We start from the raw sequence: 18,164 nt of genomic DNA, 5'->3' as shown, positions 1-18,164 counted from the left end.
TTAAGGAACTTTGACAAGTGTATTTACAACTACCTTTACAACTACCATATTAGACATGTGTGAAAAATGTGGAGGCATAAACAAGGGGCATGAATATAAATGTCTTGCCCAAAGTTCTATCCAACAAATAGTGGGTTCACTCTAAGAAAAACTTGTTAAATAGTGGAAGCCACAAAGTTTGTCTTAATATGACACCATCATAGAGGCAATTTTTTTTTCCAAAGACCATTAATATAGATCAACACAAAGATTCCAATCACAGGCCAAGGTCCAAATTAACACTCTCAAGTAGTGTGAGATAAAAAAGAGTTGGTTTATAAAAAAGAGCTAGTTTGAAAATATGTTTAAATATTTAGTGATTTTCTCCTATGCATGAAAGACACACTTATAAAATGGATTTGCCGTCCCAAATTTGTGTTGTAAGAAAAAAATATAGCTAACAAATTAGTGATCTGCACTAGTATTGGTCACTTCAAATCTAATCAGAGCTGGTGCAGTTTAGGAGTGCTTGTGCAGCCTAAAGTTTGTGGCAATACATAAGAGTGTAAACAAGTATAAGGTGAGATATGCAAAAATCAAATTTCATTTACTAATGAATTTTGATAATTTAATCTAGATTGCAAATACTAGTTTCATGGCTCAGACAAATTCAGTCCAGTTCAAGCTAAAAATATCATGAAACAAACTCACTCATTAAATATGTAATGATGGCAAATAATTTAATCTAGACTACAGATAATGGTTTCATGCCACAGACAAATTCGGCATAGTTCAAGTTGAAATTATTATGGAACAAACAAGTTTGGCACAATTTTTGTTGATAATTGATGCCGCTCTAGCATGCAGCTCCAGTTTGGACATGAATCTATCCATTCATCACCATGCATAAGCTATTTTTAGTTTAAATCGGTTTTTGTTTATTCATGCAAATAAAGCATGTACTCCAACATGCATTAATCCTTAGGACTAGTTTTAGTTTTATTTTTTGCATGAGTTTGTTTTTAGTAAATAAAGCATGTTGTGCATGCACTTATTATATTCTTAATTTAGGGAGTAGTTTGTTTTTTTAGTTTGAGAGCCTTAGTAGCTTTCCATGCGATGCTAGGAATATATTTAGAATTGTAGTTATTATTAATTCTTCTAGGCTGCAAATTCTTTATATATATACAACCTCTATGTAATTTTTTAATTAAGCTTCAATAAAGAAATTGGTGTGTGCAATTCCAAAAAATAGGGCACTTTGTTTTTTATTCTGAATTATGATTTCTTTTTGCAATTTATTCTTTTTGCTGTTATTGTTTGCTAATTAGTTGGTTCAGAGAGGATAGGTTAGGTTCAAAATTCTACAAGTGGTATCAGAGCAGGTAAAATTGTTTTGGGTTAAAGTTTTATTGTTGGAATTTTGCCAAAGTTAATCATGTCAAATTCTAACAATATGTCCTTTCCAGAATTTGATGGGAATGATTATGATTATTGGTGCATTAAGATGCTGACCTTTTTTATTGGAAAATATTTGTGGGAGATTATTTAATCAGGTTATGAAGAGCCAGTTTATTGGAATGCCCTTATAGCCAATGAAAGAACAACAAGAAAGGAAGCAAGGAAAAAGAATGCTCAAGCTTGTTTCACATTCAGATAGCTCTTGATAAGAGCTTATTTCCAAGAATATCAGGAGCAACAACTACCAAAGATGCTTGGAAGACTCTACAAGAAGCTTACCAGGGTAGTGATCAAGTTAAAGTGGTCAAGCTTCAGACATTGAAGCGAGAATTCAAAAATTTGAAGATGCAAGAAGCTGAAAGTATAAGTGATTATTGTGTTAGAGTCAAAGATGTGGTCAATAAAATGGCTACACTTGGGGAAATTGTAAGCAATGAAGTTTTGATTAAAAAGGTATTGAGATCTTTAACACCCATATGAAATCATGTAGCAATAATCATAGAAGAAAGCAAGGATTTGACAAAACTACAGTTTGATCAACTGGTTGGATCTCTGATGTCTCATGAAGAAAGATTGAAAGATTCTTTTGAAGGTGTAGAGAAAGGGTTTTCCTCTAAATTGCTAATCACAAAATATGAAGATGCAAGCAGCAGTAGTGCCAGAATCAATCAAGGCCAAGGTAAAGGGCAAAGCCAAAATTCTTCAAGAGGTAGAGGAAGAGGTGGCTCAAGAGGAAGTGGTGGTTTCAAAGGAAGAGGTAGAGGTATATTTGATAAGAGAAATGTTCAATGTTACCATTGTAACATGTATGGCCACTTTGAAAGAGAATGCAGATTGAAAGAAGGTAAAAGTGCTAACTATGCTCAAGAAAGTAGTGAGAATCCTCTTGATCACTTATTTTTGTCTTATGCAAAGGGTGAAAATACTAGTAAAGATGTTTGGTACCTAGATTCTGGATGCTCTAACCATATGACAGGGAATGAGAAGTTGTTCTCAACAAAGGATGGAAGTTTCAAATCCAAGATCCAGCTTGGTGATGATAAATCATTGGAGGTTGCTGCCAAAGGAGCTATGGAGGTCCAAACAAAAGAAGGTATAAAGAGTATTCATGATATTTATTATACTCCATAATTGAAGCACAATTTGTTAAGTGTTGGGCAGCTATGTGAGAAAAATTATAAAAAAGTCTTTGAGAATAAGACATGCACTATCTATGATAAGAATAAGGGTAATAGGGTGATCACTGTTGTTCCTATGACAAGAAATAAGATGTTCCCCTTGAGGTTTGGTGAACATAACAACAGTTTGTCAAATATGGCTTATGAGGATTCAAGTTGGTTATGGCATCTCAGGTATGGGCATTTAAATTTTCATAGTTTGAAGTTTCTAACCTCACATGCATTAGTTTCTGGTTTGCCCAAGGTTGAGGAACACAAGGAGGTTTGTGAAGGTTGTGCTAAAGGAAAGCATGCAAGAGAAAAGTTTCCAAAGGGCAATGCATGGAGGGCTCATCACCCACTTCGGCTTGTTCATTCAGATATATGTGGTCCTATGCAAACTAAGAGTTTGGGTAAGTCATCATATTTCATCACTTTTATTGATGATTACTCACAAAATTGTTGGGTATATTTTTTGAAGGCCAAAGATGAAGCCTTGGATACATTCAAGAAGTTTAAAGCCCTTGTGGAAAATGAGAAAGGGTGCAAGATCAAATGTTTAAGGACTGGTCGTGGAGGAGAGTTTTTCTCAAATGCTTTCCAAAGTTATTGTGATTTTAAAGGCATCAAGAGGCAACTTACTGCTGCATACACACCTCAACAAAATGGAGTAGCTAAAAGGAAGAATCGTACTATGGTTGAAATGGCAAGGTGCATGTTACAAACCAAGGGATTGAGAAATTCTTATTGGGGAGATGCAGTTGCTACAACGGTGTACATCCTCAACCGTAGCCCCACCAGTGCACTAGAAAAGATGACTCCTTATGAAGCTTGGTATGGAAAAAGGCCTAATGTTAATCATTTCAAAGTTTTTGGTTGTTTAGCTTATGTGCATGTACCTGATCAGAATAGACAGAAGTTAGATGCAAAGAGCGAGTCATGTATTTTTATTGGGTATAGTGAGAAAAGCAAGGCTTATAGATTGTATAATCCCATCACTAATAAGCTTATTGTCTCAAGAGATGTAATTTTTGATCAAGGGGGAGTTTATGGTCATTTAAAAGGCCATGTTGAGAAGCCAAAATCTATTTTGAATGATGATATAATTGCTGATATTGATCATGAGCAGCCAACTAAAGTTCCTGTATCCAGTGATTTAACTCCACCAAGCAACCCTTCATCAAGTTCTTTAGTACCAAGTTCAAGTCTAGCTTCTTCTCCAAGCTCTACAAGGAAGGTAAGGAGATTGAGTGATATCTACCAGAAGAGTGGAAATCATATACATGAAGAAAACCCAATAGGTGAGACAGTGAATTTTTCTTTATTAGCCAAGGCTAATTTTGAACCATCATGTTTTGAAGATGCATGTATCAATGAGGTTTGGGTGAAAGCCATGGAAGAAGAGATGGATTCCATTCATAGGAATGACACTTGGGAGTTAACAGAACTCCCGCATGAGAAGAAAAAGATTGGCACCAAATGGGTCTACAAGACCAAATTTAATAGTGATGGGAGTGTTGAAAGACACAAGGCAAGATTAGTTGCTAAAGGCTTCACACAGAAGTATGGAATTGACTATGAGGAGACATTTGCACCAGTAGCAAGACAAGAGACCATAAGAATGTTGATTTCATTAGCAGCTCAAAAGAAGTGGAGCATACATCATATGGATGTGAAAAGTGCCTTCTTGAATGGGTACTTAGAAGAGGAAGTATATGTGGAGCAACCACAAGGTTTTGAAGTGGAAGGAAAAGAGCATCAAGTGTACAGGTTGAAGAAGGCTTTGTATGGCCTCAAGCAAGCACCAAGAGCGTGGTATGCTAGGATTGATGGATACTTTCAGGAGAATGGCTTCTAGAGAAGTAAGAGTGATCCTACCCTATACTACAAACAAGAATGTACTGATATCCTCATCATAAGTTTGTATGTTGATGATCTTTTGTATATGGATAGTAGTTCTAAGATAAAAGATGAATTCAAAGCTGCTATGATGAAAGAATTTGAGATGAAAGATCTTGGTCTGATCAAATATTTTCTAGGAATGGAGGTTTATCAAAGTAAGAATGAGATTTTCATTTGTCAAAAAAAGTATGCACAAGATATGTTGAAGAAATTTAATATGACTGATTGTAACCCTGCCTCCACTCCAAGTGCTCATGGAGTTTTGTTATGTTGAGATGATGGTGCTGATTTAGTTGATGAGACAACTTACAAAAGTATTGTGGGGAGCTTGATGTTTCTAAGCAGTTGCGAAAGCTCAATTTATAGCACTATGAGATAAGATTGTGAGCCCTCTCAACATCAAGGGGGAGTATGTTGATAATTGATACTGCTCTAGCATGCAGCTCCATGCAGCTCCAGTTTGGACATGAATCTATCCATTCATCACCATGCATAAGCTATTTTTAGTTTAAATTAGTTTTTGTTTATTCATGCAAATAAAGCATGTACTCCAGCATGCATTAATCCTTAGGACTATTTTTAGTTTTGTTTTTTTGCATGAGTTTGTTTTTAGTAAATAAAGCATGTTGTGCATGCACTTATTGTATTCTTAATTTAGGGAGTAGTTTGTTTTTTTAGTTTGAGTGCCTTAGTAGCTTTCCATGCAATGCTAGGAATATATTTAGAACTGCAGTTATTATTAATTCTTCTAGGCTACAAATTCTTTATATATATATAGCCTCTATGTAATTTTTTAACTAAGCTTCAATAAAGAAATTGGTGTGTGCAATTCCAAAAAAAATGGCACTTTGTTTTTTATTCTGAATTGTGATTTCTTTTTGTTGTTATTGTTTGCTAATCAGCTGGTTTAGAGAGGATAGGTCAGGTTCAAAATTCTACAATTTTAAGCTAAAAAATATGTTTATGTGTACAAAAGAGCACTTTCCTCCTCTGGTTTCCACATTTTTAACAGGATTATCTCTCTAAGCACATTTATACTGCAATTTTTGTTTTATTTTTTTAATAGTTCAAATGAGAAACAAATCTGACAAACATCACTATGAAGAAAAAAATTAGCCAGAAGAGTGGCAGGGAAAAATCAACTTTTATGTTAAAGATGAATCTGGAAGGCCAATCTGTACCATATTTTTTTTTTTAAGAATCTTTGGGTAGATCAATAAAAGATAATTATGTTGGGCAGAACATAAAGAAATTTACAAGTACAACACCAATCAATCTATTAGAAAGACTACTCCAAATATCTAGATGCAATCCAGGTCTAATTTATTACATACATATCTGCAAGGTCAAGTTTATGAAGTCTGTGCTGGAGATGCTTGTGTAGTGTCTACATACTCAAAGGCATGTGCTATATGCTATGTTAGTTGACTATGTCATGGACATCAAAAATTTTTAACATAACTACAAACAGTTTTAAAATGGAAGCTAAGTTGACAACCTCCATGTTGAATAGTGTAATATTCTCTACTTTAGACAACCTCCATGTTGAATAGTGTAATATCCTCAATTAGAATATTGGGTAATATATGATTAAATTTCTTACCTCGTATGTTTCAATACTTAGTAATTGAAATTATTTTCTCACAAATAAAGATTAGATTACCAGAAAAAGAAGATATATTTGTAGCCATTTAATACAAATAGTTATGAACTATCAACACAACAGCCCTGTCACAATCTATTATTCACTTCTAGTTTCTGAAACTACAAATCTAAATCAATTATCACAGAAAACCAAGAATCAAGTTAGTATATATGGTGCCAAGGTAGCCACTAAAAATCGGCAACTATAACATAGAATGATCACACAGCGCTGCAACAAAGTCACTTCTATTGTTTTTAACCTCAAAAGCCTCTAAAACAATACAATTAATTCACAAAGTGCTCAATAAGATAAAAAAATTAAAAAAATTGGCATTGAGGGTAAGTCTTCTTCAAATTGAAATAATGAAATGATTCTAACTATTTTCAAAATTTAATTGCATATATAATATCACAATTTGATTTGAAATGTTAAATAGATTTTCTAACTGGAACTTCATTTTTAATGTGTATTTTATTGTCTACCTACTTCCTTGGAAATCTTGACAAGAAAAGGAATGTACTTAATTTTCAAAATTGACCATAATAGATAGATATGTTTCTTGCCACCCTTTGTGGATACCTATTTTTAAGCACATCTATTTCCTGCAATAGAACAGAACAAAAGACCAAATGTGTATTTCTCTCATTAAATTTATGTTATAAATTATTGCAGTATATGTTTTGATTAAGTAAAAGCAGGTATTTGAAAGGTAACCGAACCTTGAACAAGCCAGAAGAGAGAACTGTTTTGATTATTGCAGTATATGTTACAATAAGATTTTTCTCAGAAAACACACAAAACTTTCAGATTATATATTCAAATTAAAATGATTGGTGTAGCCTACAATCTACCTGTCAAACCTCAGGTGTAGCATTCTCAACATCGCTGATCTTTAAAACTGCATTTGAATTTGAGATTTTGTGAGCGAATGTTGAACAAAAAGTTCACAAATGTTAAAGCACACGCTAGAGGACTTGAACCTCCGACCTTGTGGTCGAGCTATTCCACGCTTGTTTAACTTATCTTTGTGATTGTTCATAAAACACATACGGAAGCAAAATGCATTAAATACACAAACAAAACTTTGAATATTTTTGCAAAACTGATAAAGAAAATATGGGGTTGTAACTCAGATGGTAGAGCGCTCGCTTAGCATGCGAGAGGTATGGGGATCGACACCCCGCATCTCTATTTCATTCTATATCTTTATCTTCAGCATTACTTCCAAGCTTCAATGTTTAAGATTTTATTTAAATTCACTTAGGCATTAAAACATATTTTTTTAAAAACATGCAACGAGAACGGCAACGCTAGCTGATAACTTTTTTTATCTTTTTTGTGTTTCATACTCCATAGAGCAATGAGTTGTGAAGGATGATTAATATCTGCTCTGAGATGATGAAACCACCCACGATATAGTCCGACGATCAATGTAATACACACACACATTCACAGATAAAAGAAAAAGGTTCCATGATGCAGTTCTCCAACCAAGAAAGAAAATTATGTTAAACAGAGATTTGAATCTAGCAAAAGCTAAACTTCCGTTGCCGGGATTTGAACCCGGGTCATCTGGGTGAAAGCCAGATATCCTAACCGGACTAGACGACAACGGAGGCAGAAAGGATTTCATATCAGAATTTGCAGTAAAACTATATAATTTTGCTATCGACTTTGTACAACCTTTGGAAAGTGCCACGCTTCCGTTGCTAGGATTTGAACCCCGGTTGTCTTTATATGAAAGGTTTAAAAAAATTGTAAACAATAGCAAGTTGGTGTGAAGAAAATTCTGATAAATTTAAGTCTATTAGTAGCATTCAGGACGAAAGTTCTAGTAGAATTTATTGACAAGTTTGTTGAATAAAAGGCAAAGAAAATTTATTGAATATGAAGAAGTTGAATTTTAGAAGAGAGTTAAATGGTATAAGAAAACAAGCGTTAATTTCTTAGTACAAAACTGCTACTAATCTCCAATGTTTACAGCATTACACATTGCTACTAATGGGCTTTAGTATGTTAGCTTCCCATGACATCTAACATCAATGAAACTCCTCTTGCTGTAAGTAAAATAAATTGCTAGAAATTGTACTTCAAATTGTACTTCAACTTGCATCTTGAAGAATGAATCACCACTTATGATCTGCAGGTTGACTAACAACTTGAAACGTTTACATGCCTTCCTTGACATGGAAGGTTTTGGATTACTGGCATGTTTGTATATCATTTTCATCTCAGATGTTTGTGTTATTGACTATTAAGTTGCTCTGATTTTAAAATAATGTATTTTTTTCAGTTGAAAAGAAGGATGTAGGATGGCTTTTTTTACTTGTTTGATGGAAGATCAGGGTCGCATACTTTCTTTATTCATTTAAATTTCTTTGAAAACAGGTGTATCCAACTTTACAGTAGCCTGCTTTTCGCTCGATATTTTCCAGCTTCAAACAATACACGACAACAATAAAAAAGAACCCTTCTCAGTAATCAAACAAAATCAAAGGATCCAATCCAACCCAAGCATCCGAAGAATCACTGATTTTGGCAGTCACTAGATCTAATATCATTCCTCTATGGCCCACAAATCTGAAAACTAATAACTCCTGGGACCGATGTGTGAAATAAATATCATCAAACTGCTTACAAAGTTATAGAGCAATAGTCAGAAGGCTTTAAATTTTTCAGCAATTACCACCATAGATTCTCCTTCCACTATCAATTTATTGCATGCCTTGGAAAGAGCCAATTTTATTCCTTCCACCACCACCGACCACTCAGCTGCATTATTAATCTTAGAGCCAAAAAAAAAGGAGCCACCCTTCACAAACGACCGTCCTTATTCCTGAGTGCACATCCACCTCCACCCAAGCTAGGGTTGAGATAAAAAATTAACTCCAAATAAACTCAATGCACATTATGATAGGTTGAGAATGGAAAAATTGAAAATTCTACCTTAATTGAAGATATGACTTAAATGAAATATAAGGAAACAAAATATACCTACAATAATAGAATTGAAGGTAAACATTAAGTTCAAAAATCTGAAACATAACAATAAAAATTAGTGTTTAAATCTAATTTATGGCATAATTTCAACTTTGACTAGTGATAGAGAATTGGAACTTGTATGTTTCAAATTAGATTAAAGATCAGAATCTTATGTTATATAATTAGAATTTGAAACCTCTAAGGCTTATAACTAAATTGTTTGTTTGGTTCTATCTTTGAACATTTATATATAATTGTGTATTACTAAATTTTATCTTTGGAATCTCTAAAACATGTGTTTATACTTTATATCTAAGAAATTGGTAGTATTAAAAAGTAACTTTGTAGCTTATGTTAGATAAAGGAAAAATCATTGAATCATTTGATAATAACTAGGTTCTATTATAGATATAACAAAATGTAAAGCATGCAAATAAGAAAATGTAATTTATTGATGTCATTAAGATTGATTAAACTAAGATCAAGATAAAATTTGAATTGATGTTATAATCACAAATACAAAATATTCTCTATTAATATTTTCTTGATTCAAAATGATTTCAAATAAAATTCTTAGTTATATAAATTATAGACACATAACTAAATACTTTGGATGTGCAAGCTAATAATTACATTCTCATAAAATTCAACATAGAAAAAAACCAAAACATAAAACAAGAATACTAAACTATAATCATAATACAACCAAACAAAATAAAATCAGTTTTGATTCTATCTAGAAACAGGACTACATTAACCAGTATCATATAACCAGTGACAATAACCCTTAGATGGGAAGTTGCTCCTCCTAGAGAAAGTGTCGTCCATGTGAATGTGAGAAGAAACGAAGCTTGCTCTATTTAAGGAAAGCAGATAACAATGCAATCACTCTTTTCCTTCATTTTACACTCCTATTCAAGAAATTTGTTTGCAATCTATATCGTCTTACTGTGTATAAATACATGCCACTAGGAGCAAAACCAACCATACACACATCCTACAATTAAGTGAGAAAGATGGCAAAGGCATATGGAGCAGGAATTGGGTTCATTGCTCTCGCTCTCACCACACTGTACCTGCTTAATAATATGGTTTTTAACATCAATCATCCAAATCATACTCCACAATTTATTATTATAGTTGAGAAAATTATTCATAGATTTCAGATTGTAAATAAATTATAGATTTTAGATTAATTTTGTTTATTAAGTGGAAGAAAGACTATGCAGTGGACACTTTAGTCAGCAATTATAGTCTACAATTTATAATTTGTTTTTTTAATGATAATAAATTATGAAATATGAAGTCACTAATACATTTGGCCTCAAATTCCGACGAGTATTTCTGACAATCTATGGGATTTCTTTTGCTTTGTCGGATTGATTTGATTTTTTGTCAAAAATTGTCCAGTGTTCGTCAGAATTCCGATGTGGTAAAATTTCACGTCGAAATTCCAACTAAAAACCGACGTCTTGAAATTTCACCTCGGCATTCCAACGAACACGGATTTTACCTGTTGATCAACATATGTTGGTCTGATGATTTTCATAGCCTTTGGATGTCTTCTTACTCGTTGGGATAACATAAACCAATGACCTTTCTTCTTGCTAATCGGTGCGAGTTATCTTGCTAGTCTCATCGGCCATCAGGATAGCTTAAAATGTGTTTAGGCGATGGGCATTATTTCCCTAATGTCTTTTCCCTCGGCGTAGCTCCTCCCGATACGTTATGTCTCCTCAGCATAAGCTTTGACCCTATATCATCTTAACCTTTGCCGATGCTTTTTACTTTTGCCAGTGTCCATCGGGAAAAGTCTTACTGATAGCATCATCGGCTATCAACAATACATGATCTCTGCTTTGCCTCTAGTGTGTGTTATGCCGATGGACTTCTCCGGTGTATTATATCCTGATGAAATGCTTCTAGTTGTGTTACCATCAGGTTGACTTTTGCCGATAATGCAGATTTCATATTTCATGTCGAAATTCTGACTAAAAACCGATGTCTTGAAATTTCACCTCGACATTTCGACGAACACGGATTTTACCTATTGATCGGCATATGTTGATCCGATGATTTTCACAGCCTCTAGATGCCTTCTTACTCATCTGGATAACATAATTCGATGACCTATCTTCCTGCTGATTGGTGCGGGTTATCCCGCTAGTCTCATCGGTCATCGAGATAGCTTAAAATGTGTTCAGGTGATGGGCATGATTTCCCTAATGTCTTTTCCCTCAGTGTAGCTCCTCCCGATACATTATGTCTCCTCAGCATAAGCTTTGACCCTATATCGTCTTAACCTTTGTCGATGCTTTTTACTTTTGCTAGTGTCCATCGGGGAAAGTCTTACCGATAGCATCATCGACTATCAACAATACATGATCTCTGCTTTGCCGCTAGTGTGTGTTATGCCGATGGACTTCTCTTGTGTATTATATCCCGATGACATGCTTCCATCGGGTTGACTTTTGTTGATAGTGCAGATTTTGTGTTTCACGTCAGAATTCCGATGAACACGTATTTTTTTTTTTAAAGTAATTACATGCCATCATTATACGTAGGCTCATCAGGGTGTGAAAATTGGGAGGAAGTGGGCACAATTGTTGCAGATAGATGTTGATGAAAAATTCGCCCGTGGCAACGACAAGCGACCTTTTCTCGTTCACAATCTGCTCTTTCTCTTTCTCATGAGTCCCTGTTGAGAATAGAACATGGAACCTCTTCCTTGCAAATTCACCACGCATGGGAAGCAACCCATTTGAGCTAGAAACTGTAAACCCTAGAGAATTCACTCTACTTTTACTCACCAAATTCAAATTGAAGAAAATTGCAGCAGTAGATGGCGATGCCATTGATCCACAATGACCGTCAACATTATTGTTACTACCTCTTACCTCCTGGGCTTCATGTTGTGTACTGTACAAGAGGTTGGTCCTTTCATTCTTGTCATCAAGATTTTTTTGCAAGTTCCTTTGTTTTCCTTGCATTCTCTTGTTCACTTTGTTTAATGGTATCAACTTTGGCAAAATATGGATCCTCAACCTCCTTAACCTCTCCATATTACGACTACCAGTTATAAAGACAAGTCGCTGGACATACCAATCGCCCCATTTATGATTCACTATCTTTCTGTCATCAAAATCTTTAGGTCTTGATTCAGTTATAATTTGATCTTGTGTAATGAGAATCCCAAACAGAAGTCCATAATTGAACATGTTGCTGCTCCCCTTGGCTATTTGTGACATTAAGCCTCAATTCCTCAGGCCACATACCCCTAAAACATCCACAAAATAAGATTAAATGCATCAATAATGAGTAAAACTTAAAATTAGGGCAATTATTAGGGCACAATTGCTACAGATAGATGCTCAGCAGCAACTTTACAAGAGGTTGGTCCTTTTGTTCCTATCATCAAGAGTTTTTTGGAAGTTCCTTTGCTTTCCTTGTATTCTCTTGCTCACTTTGTTTAATGGTATCCGCTTTGGCAATATATGGATCCTCAACCTCCTTAACCTCTCAATTTTGCGGCTATCAGTTATAAAGAAAAGTCGCTTCATAGCTTCTAGAGGGGTGAACAATTCTCTACGACTGTAAAACCTTCCAGCCCTCAAAATAGCCCTTTGTATGGAAGTAGCTTTTCTAGGTCCAAGGCCAACTACAAATTGCAAAGGAGAAAACATCCATTCATGTGATGCTGCTAGGTTTATGTCAACACCAACTTGGTTGGTTACTATAACCATTACCTGTTTGACAATTCTCTACGACTGTAAACCCTTCCAGCCCTCAAAATAGCCCTTTGTATGGAAGCATCTTTTATACGATTATTTAGGACTCTATGGGTAGTTGGTTGTACAATTTTCGCCACTGAAAGGGTCTCTTCATTTTCTCCAGTTAGCAGATAAAATTCCTCATCCTAGGATGGCTCTTTATATCATAGTAGCAAAAATCATTTGGGAAAAAAATCGGCAAACCAAAAGTATTAGATTTTTTTGAAAAAATCGGGAAAAAATCGGGAAAAAATCAGATTTAAAAAAAAACATAACAAATTGTAGGCATAGGGACAAAAACTATTTTGTAAAAAAACTTAAGGGCATTTCCATAGCATAGAGATATAAAGAGAAACTAAAATAGAGTTTAACCCATGAATTGTAGAAAATTAATTTTTGTTGTTTACATTCATATTGCCGATTCAATCTTTATGTTAGCAAGAGTTTCCCACTTTTTATTGGATGTCCATTGTTCCACACTTCTAGCATATTCATCAATATTAAGAGCCTTTAACTCATGGGGATTTTTTTGCCATGTTCAACTGCCATTTCTTGTGTTTACTCATCCATATCATCTATATCTTGTCCTTCATCTTCACAGTATACATCCTCAACCATTTTCTTGGCTAGTTCATATGACACAAGTTTTGGAAGAATGATCACAACTTTCATTTGAACCATTGGATCTTTCTATAAATTGGAGGATGAGTTTGTAACAATTATATCAAGAGACTGACTAGGGAGATTGGCTTCATTACAAGGTAATGACAGCCTTTGTCATGTTTGTCTTCCTCAAAGTATGGCTGGTGTCTATTAAGTTGTTGTCTTGTAAGGGTGTTTTGAAAATTGAGAAGAGACTTTTGATGAGTATTAATCCCATTGTTGTCAAGTATGCCTGATTGGAATTGAATGTTTCAAAGGTTTAAGTCACTTCAATTAAATAATTACTGAAAACTTTGAATTGCTTGCTTGTAAATGAATGCTTTAAATAAAAGATTACTTTATTGTAAGTATGCTTTCTTAATTACTCTAAAAACACTTGATTAAATTATCTTCAAACAATAGTAGACCAGTGCCATCACCCCTGACATAATGTTGCAGTTAGTCTTACTGAATTTAACTTTGCTCTAAAAGATCAATAAGACAGAATTAAGCTTGACATCCAATCCTTCAAACTGATAATCAAACAAAAACTTAACCCAAACTATAATAACATAGGATAGCACATTGAAACAATCTAAATGGATAGATTTATCACAGGGAACTAATCAAACAATTAAAAAGATAAGTACCATCAGAGATGAAAAACACTTGATCTTTGTATTGAAATAAACATAAGATAATCAATTGATTTAAACATATAGCACAGTGTCTTTTCACCAGTTTGGCATTTCCATAAAATAAACCAAGATCATCACGTCAAATGCATCTATATGAGTTGTAATCAAAATATAATATGCACTTAGTCTTATTGAATTTAAATTTACTTCGAAAGACCAATAAGACAATTTGAAGCTTGCAACCAATCCTTCAAACTAATATTCAAACTGAAAATTAATCTCAATCACAATAACATAAGATAGCACATCAAAGCAATCTAATTGAATAGATTTATCATAGGGAACTAATCAATCAATTGAAAAAGTAGATACCATCAAAGATGAAGAACACTTAATCTTCATATTGAAAATAGATAATAAAACCAATTGATTTCAATAAATATTGTCATCCACCAACTTGATACTGTCTTTCTTAAAAAACAAACTGCATAAAAACTGATTTCCTTGAGACATTTTTAAAAATCAAGTCTGATCTCCCAACATCTTGCTGCATTTCTGAATGTGCTCCAGGTATTTTTTGACTTGTATGTATCTGCCTCATAAATTATGTCCCTGACGATGATCTCCAGTGTGAAAAAATTCTCTATCTGTTCTATAGTCTTTTTTAATTCAATTCCATCAGTCTGGGCAATATCAAGGGTGGCATCGGGAAGACTTTGGCATTCTGAGATCCATTTATCCTTATCTTTAATCTCACCTTTCTGATCAACCAATTCTCAGAAACCGTCGCGAGTTATGTGCTTGCACTCATCATACTCAATCTGTAACTATTCATCAAATTTATTGTGTCTTACCAACAACTTCTTTATCTTTTCAATCTCCTCATTTTCTGCTTTGGCTATTGTTCTATCATGCAGTCTAGTCCCCAATCTATTTTGAATCTTGTTGTGTGAGACTGCATTATCCATGTTCTTCTGAAAAAATGTCCAGAACTCTTCCAGAAAGCCTTGCAAAGTCTCAAATCTTTTGGTTAACAATACAGAGGTAGTATCTGTCCTCACACTTTGCATCTGTTTAAGCATCTTCTTGTTTTCTTGTTGTAATTCCTCACACTTTTTCTTCCATTATGAGTTATCAAGAGAAAGAACCATTGGCACTGATTGCCCACTTGTTTTCAGCAGTTCTTCATGTTGGCATTATACACTCAAATGAAGATAGTTGATGTTGTCATTGATGGCAACCAACTAGTAACATGGTTCACAGGTTACACTGGCAACAAACATCATCTACCGGCACCAGCAGTTACAACAAGCTTACTCACACTAGTAGAAGATCTTACTGACACTCCAAGCCGACATGGAAATTATATTGTTTTGTATTGTAATTATATTGTATAGCCGACATGATGTATTGTAAAGACTCATATATGTATGAGATCTTGTAAGTCATTTTGTAAGTATGAAAGGAATGTAATTAGGTAATGAATGCAAGCAGTATATGAGAGCGAATAACTATATATGCATTATGATGTAATTATTTTATGAGAGAATAAGAGTAGAGAAGAGTGAAGCAAGGTTTATGGTAGAGATTTCTGACAGAGCTTAAACCGGTACTGAATCCAGCATTGCAGATGCTATTTTGAGCAGTACATTGTCATTGGATTTAACCATCCAATTGTGTAGTCAGTGTGACTACATTTTTTTGATTGAGCAGTGAGCTCTAGGCTGTTGGTCTTCCTACATGTGTAGACCCCTATTGTATAAGTAATATTTATTCATATTGACCAGTGAGTAAATATTGTGGGTCATAAATCCCACCGAGGTTTTTCCCTTACCGGGTTTCCTCGCCAAAATATCTGTGTTATGGTGTGCATTGATGGTTATACTGTTATTTCTCTTTATAGCATTATTATTTGCTCACCGGTATATTAATTTAGGTTATAAAGTTGCAAACAAGTATAAATCTTTTGGTCACCGGTTAGACACTGATTCGCACCCCCCCCACACCCCCCTCTTAGTGTCTTTGGGACTGATCAAGTATCTAACACTTCATACAATCCTTTATATTGGTTTCTTTCTCTTACTGTCTTGACCATTTGTGCCTTGTTAAACTTTGAGATATCTACTCCAATATCTGCATAAATGATGGGATCAATCTCCCCAACTTTAAGCTTCATCATATGGCCAAAGGCCTTATCAACATCAATAATCTTTGGTATTTTATGAGGAGGATATAAAGCCCATAACAATAAGGCTTCCTCATCTTGATCGAACCTTGACCCAATGAACACATCATTTACATCCTATATATCTAATTTAAACTCCTTATTTTCTGAATGTAATAAACTATCAAAAATAAACGAAGCACTAAGATCCCATCGAGGAAATAAGATCACTTGAGCCTCTGTAAGCAGTGGTTTCCCCTTTTGAAGAGTCATTGTGGCCAATTCAACATCTATTTGTTCTTTTAACTTCCTCAACAGTTCAACTTCATTTTTTGGTGTAATGTTGAATCCCTCAACTTCTTTCTTTTGAAATTGTACAAAAATGATTTAAATTCTTTTGATTGTATAAAGACATCATCTGCAACAAAGGCAGAATATTCCTCCAACTTGGAATCAGCATGAACCTCCAATTTTATCACATTTTGCTCTTGCACATTGGGCTCTTCTTCCCTTGCTGGTACAAAAAATCAAAGTTGAGGGTCACAAATGTTAAAGCACGCGCTGGAGGACTTGAACCGTTGACCTTGTGGTCGAGCTATTCCAAGCTTGTTTAACTTATCTTTGTGATTGTTCATAAAACACATACGGAAGCAAAATTCAGGAAAGAGCAAAACTTCACGACAAACTGCCTTCCAGCAAAATTTTTAAAACTGCATTTGAATTTGAGATTTTCTGAGCGCATGTTGAACAAAAAGTTTCAAAAAAGTCAAAGTTGAGGGTCACAAATGTTAAAGCACACGCTACAGGACTTGAACCTCCGACCTTGTGGTTGAGCAATTCATAAAACACAGACGGAAGCAAAATTCACGAAAGAGAAAAACTTCACGACAAACTGCCTTCCAGCATGAAAATACACAGAAACAAAAATTGGAATTTTTTTATCAAAACTGATAAAGAAAAATATGGGGATGTAGCTCAGATGGTAGAGCGCTCGCTTAGCATGCGAGAGGTACGGGGATCGATACCCCGCATCTCCATTTCTTTCAATATCTTTATCTTCGGGATTACTTCCAAGCTTCGATGTTTAAGATTTTATTTAAATTCACTTAGGCATTCAAACATATTTTTGAAAAAACATGCAACGAGAACGGCAACGCTAGCAGTATGTATGTGTTTCATACTCCATAGAGCAATGAGTTGTGAAGGAAGATTAATATCTGCTCTGAGATGATGAAAGCACCTACGATATAGTCCGACGATCAATGTAATACACACACATTCACAGATAAAAGAAAAAGTTCGATGATGCAGTTCTCTAACCAAAAAAGAAAATTATGTTATACAGGGATTTGAATCTAGCAAAAGTTAAACTTCCGTTGCCGGGATTTGAACGCGGGTCGTCTGGGTGAAAGCCAGATATCCTAACCGGACTAGACGACAACGGAGACATAATTTGTTTTATATCAGAATTTAAACTAAAACTAAAACATTTTGCTATAGCACTATAAAAACTTCTACTCTTCCGTTTCTAGGATTTGCACCTCCGTCGTCTGGTTATGAAAGTTTGAAACAATTTGTGAAAAATAGAAAGTTGATGTGAAGAGAATTCTGATAAATTTAAGTCGAGATATGATTTTGACAAGCTTATTGAATAAAAGGCAAAGAAAAATTATTGAATATGAAGAAGTTGAATTTTAGAAGAGAGTTAAGAGATAAGATCAACTGATATTTGTAAAACTTTCGCAGTCAAATGGTATGATGAAAACAAGCTTTAATTTCTTAGTACAAAATTGCTACTAATCTCCAATGTTTACAACATTACGC

The 18,164-nt window shown here is 34.4% G+C and overlaps 3 non-coding genes across 3 annotated transcripts; 1 reads left to right on the top strand and 2 right to left on the bottom strand.

Annotated features, from left to right (window-relative positions):
- Window positions 1-7,686: 7,686 nt before the first annotated feature.
- Window positions 7,687-7,760, bottom strand: TRNAE-UUC (transfer RNA glutamic acid (anticodon UUC)). Its single transcript has one exon. It is a non-coding gene; the product is annotated as a tRNA-Glu (tRNA).
- Window positions 7,761-17,304: 9,544 nt separating this feature from the next.
- Window positions 17,305-17,377, top strand: TRNAA-AGC (transfer RNA alanine (anticodon AGC)). Its single transcript has one exon. It is a non-coding gene; the product is annotated as a tRNA-Ala (tRNA).
- Window positions 17,378-17,711: 334 nt separating this feature from the next.
- On the bottom strand, window positions 17,712-17,785 carry TRNAE-UUC (transfer RNA glutamic acid (anticodon UUC)). Its single transcript has one exon. It is a non-coding gene; the product is annotated as a tRNA-Glu (tRNA).
- Between the last annotated feature and the right edge of the window lie 379 nt (window positions 17,786-18,164).

The sequence above is a fragment of the Cryptomeria japonica genome, chromosome 6 (genome assembly GCF_030272615.1).
Source record: "Cryptomeria japonica chromosome 6, Sugi_1.0, whole genome shotgun sequence".
Classification (NCBI taxonomy): domain Eukaryota; kingdom Viridiplantae; phylum Streptophyta; class Pinopsida; order Cupressales; family Cupressaceae; genus Cryptomeria; species Cryptomeria japonica.
Note: the sequence above shows the minus strand (reverse complement) of the source record. Positions and strands in the feature narration are given on the sequence as shown.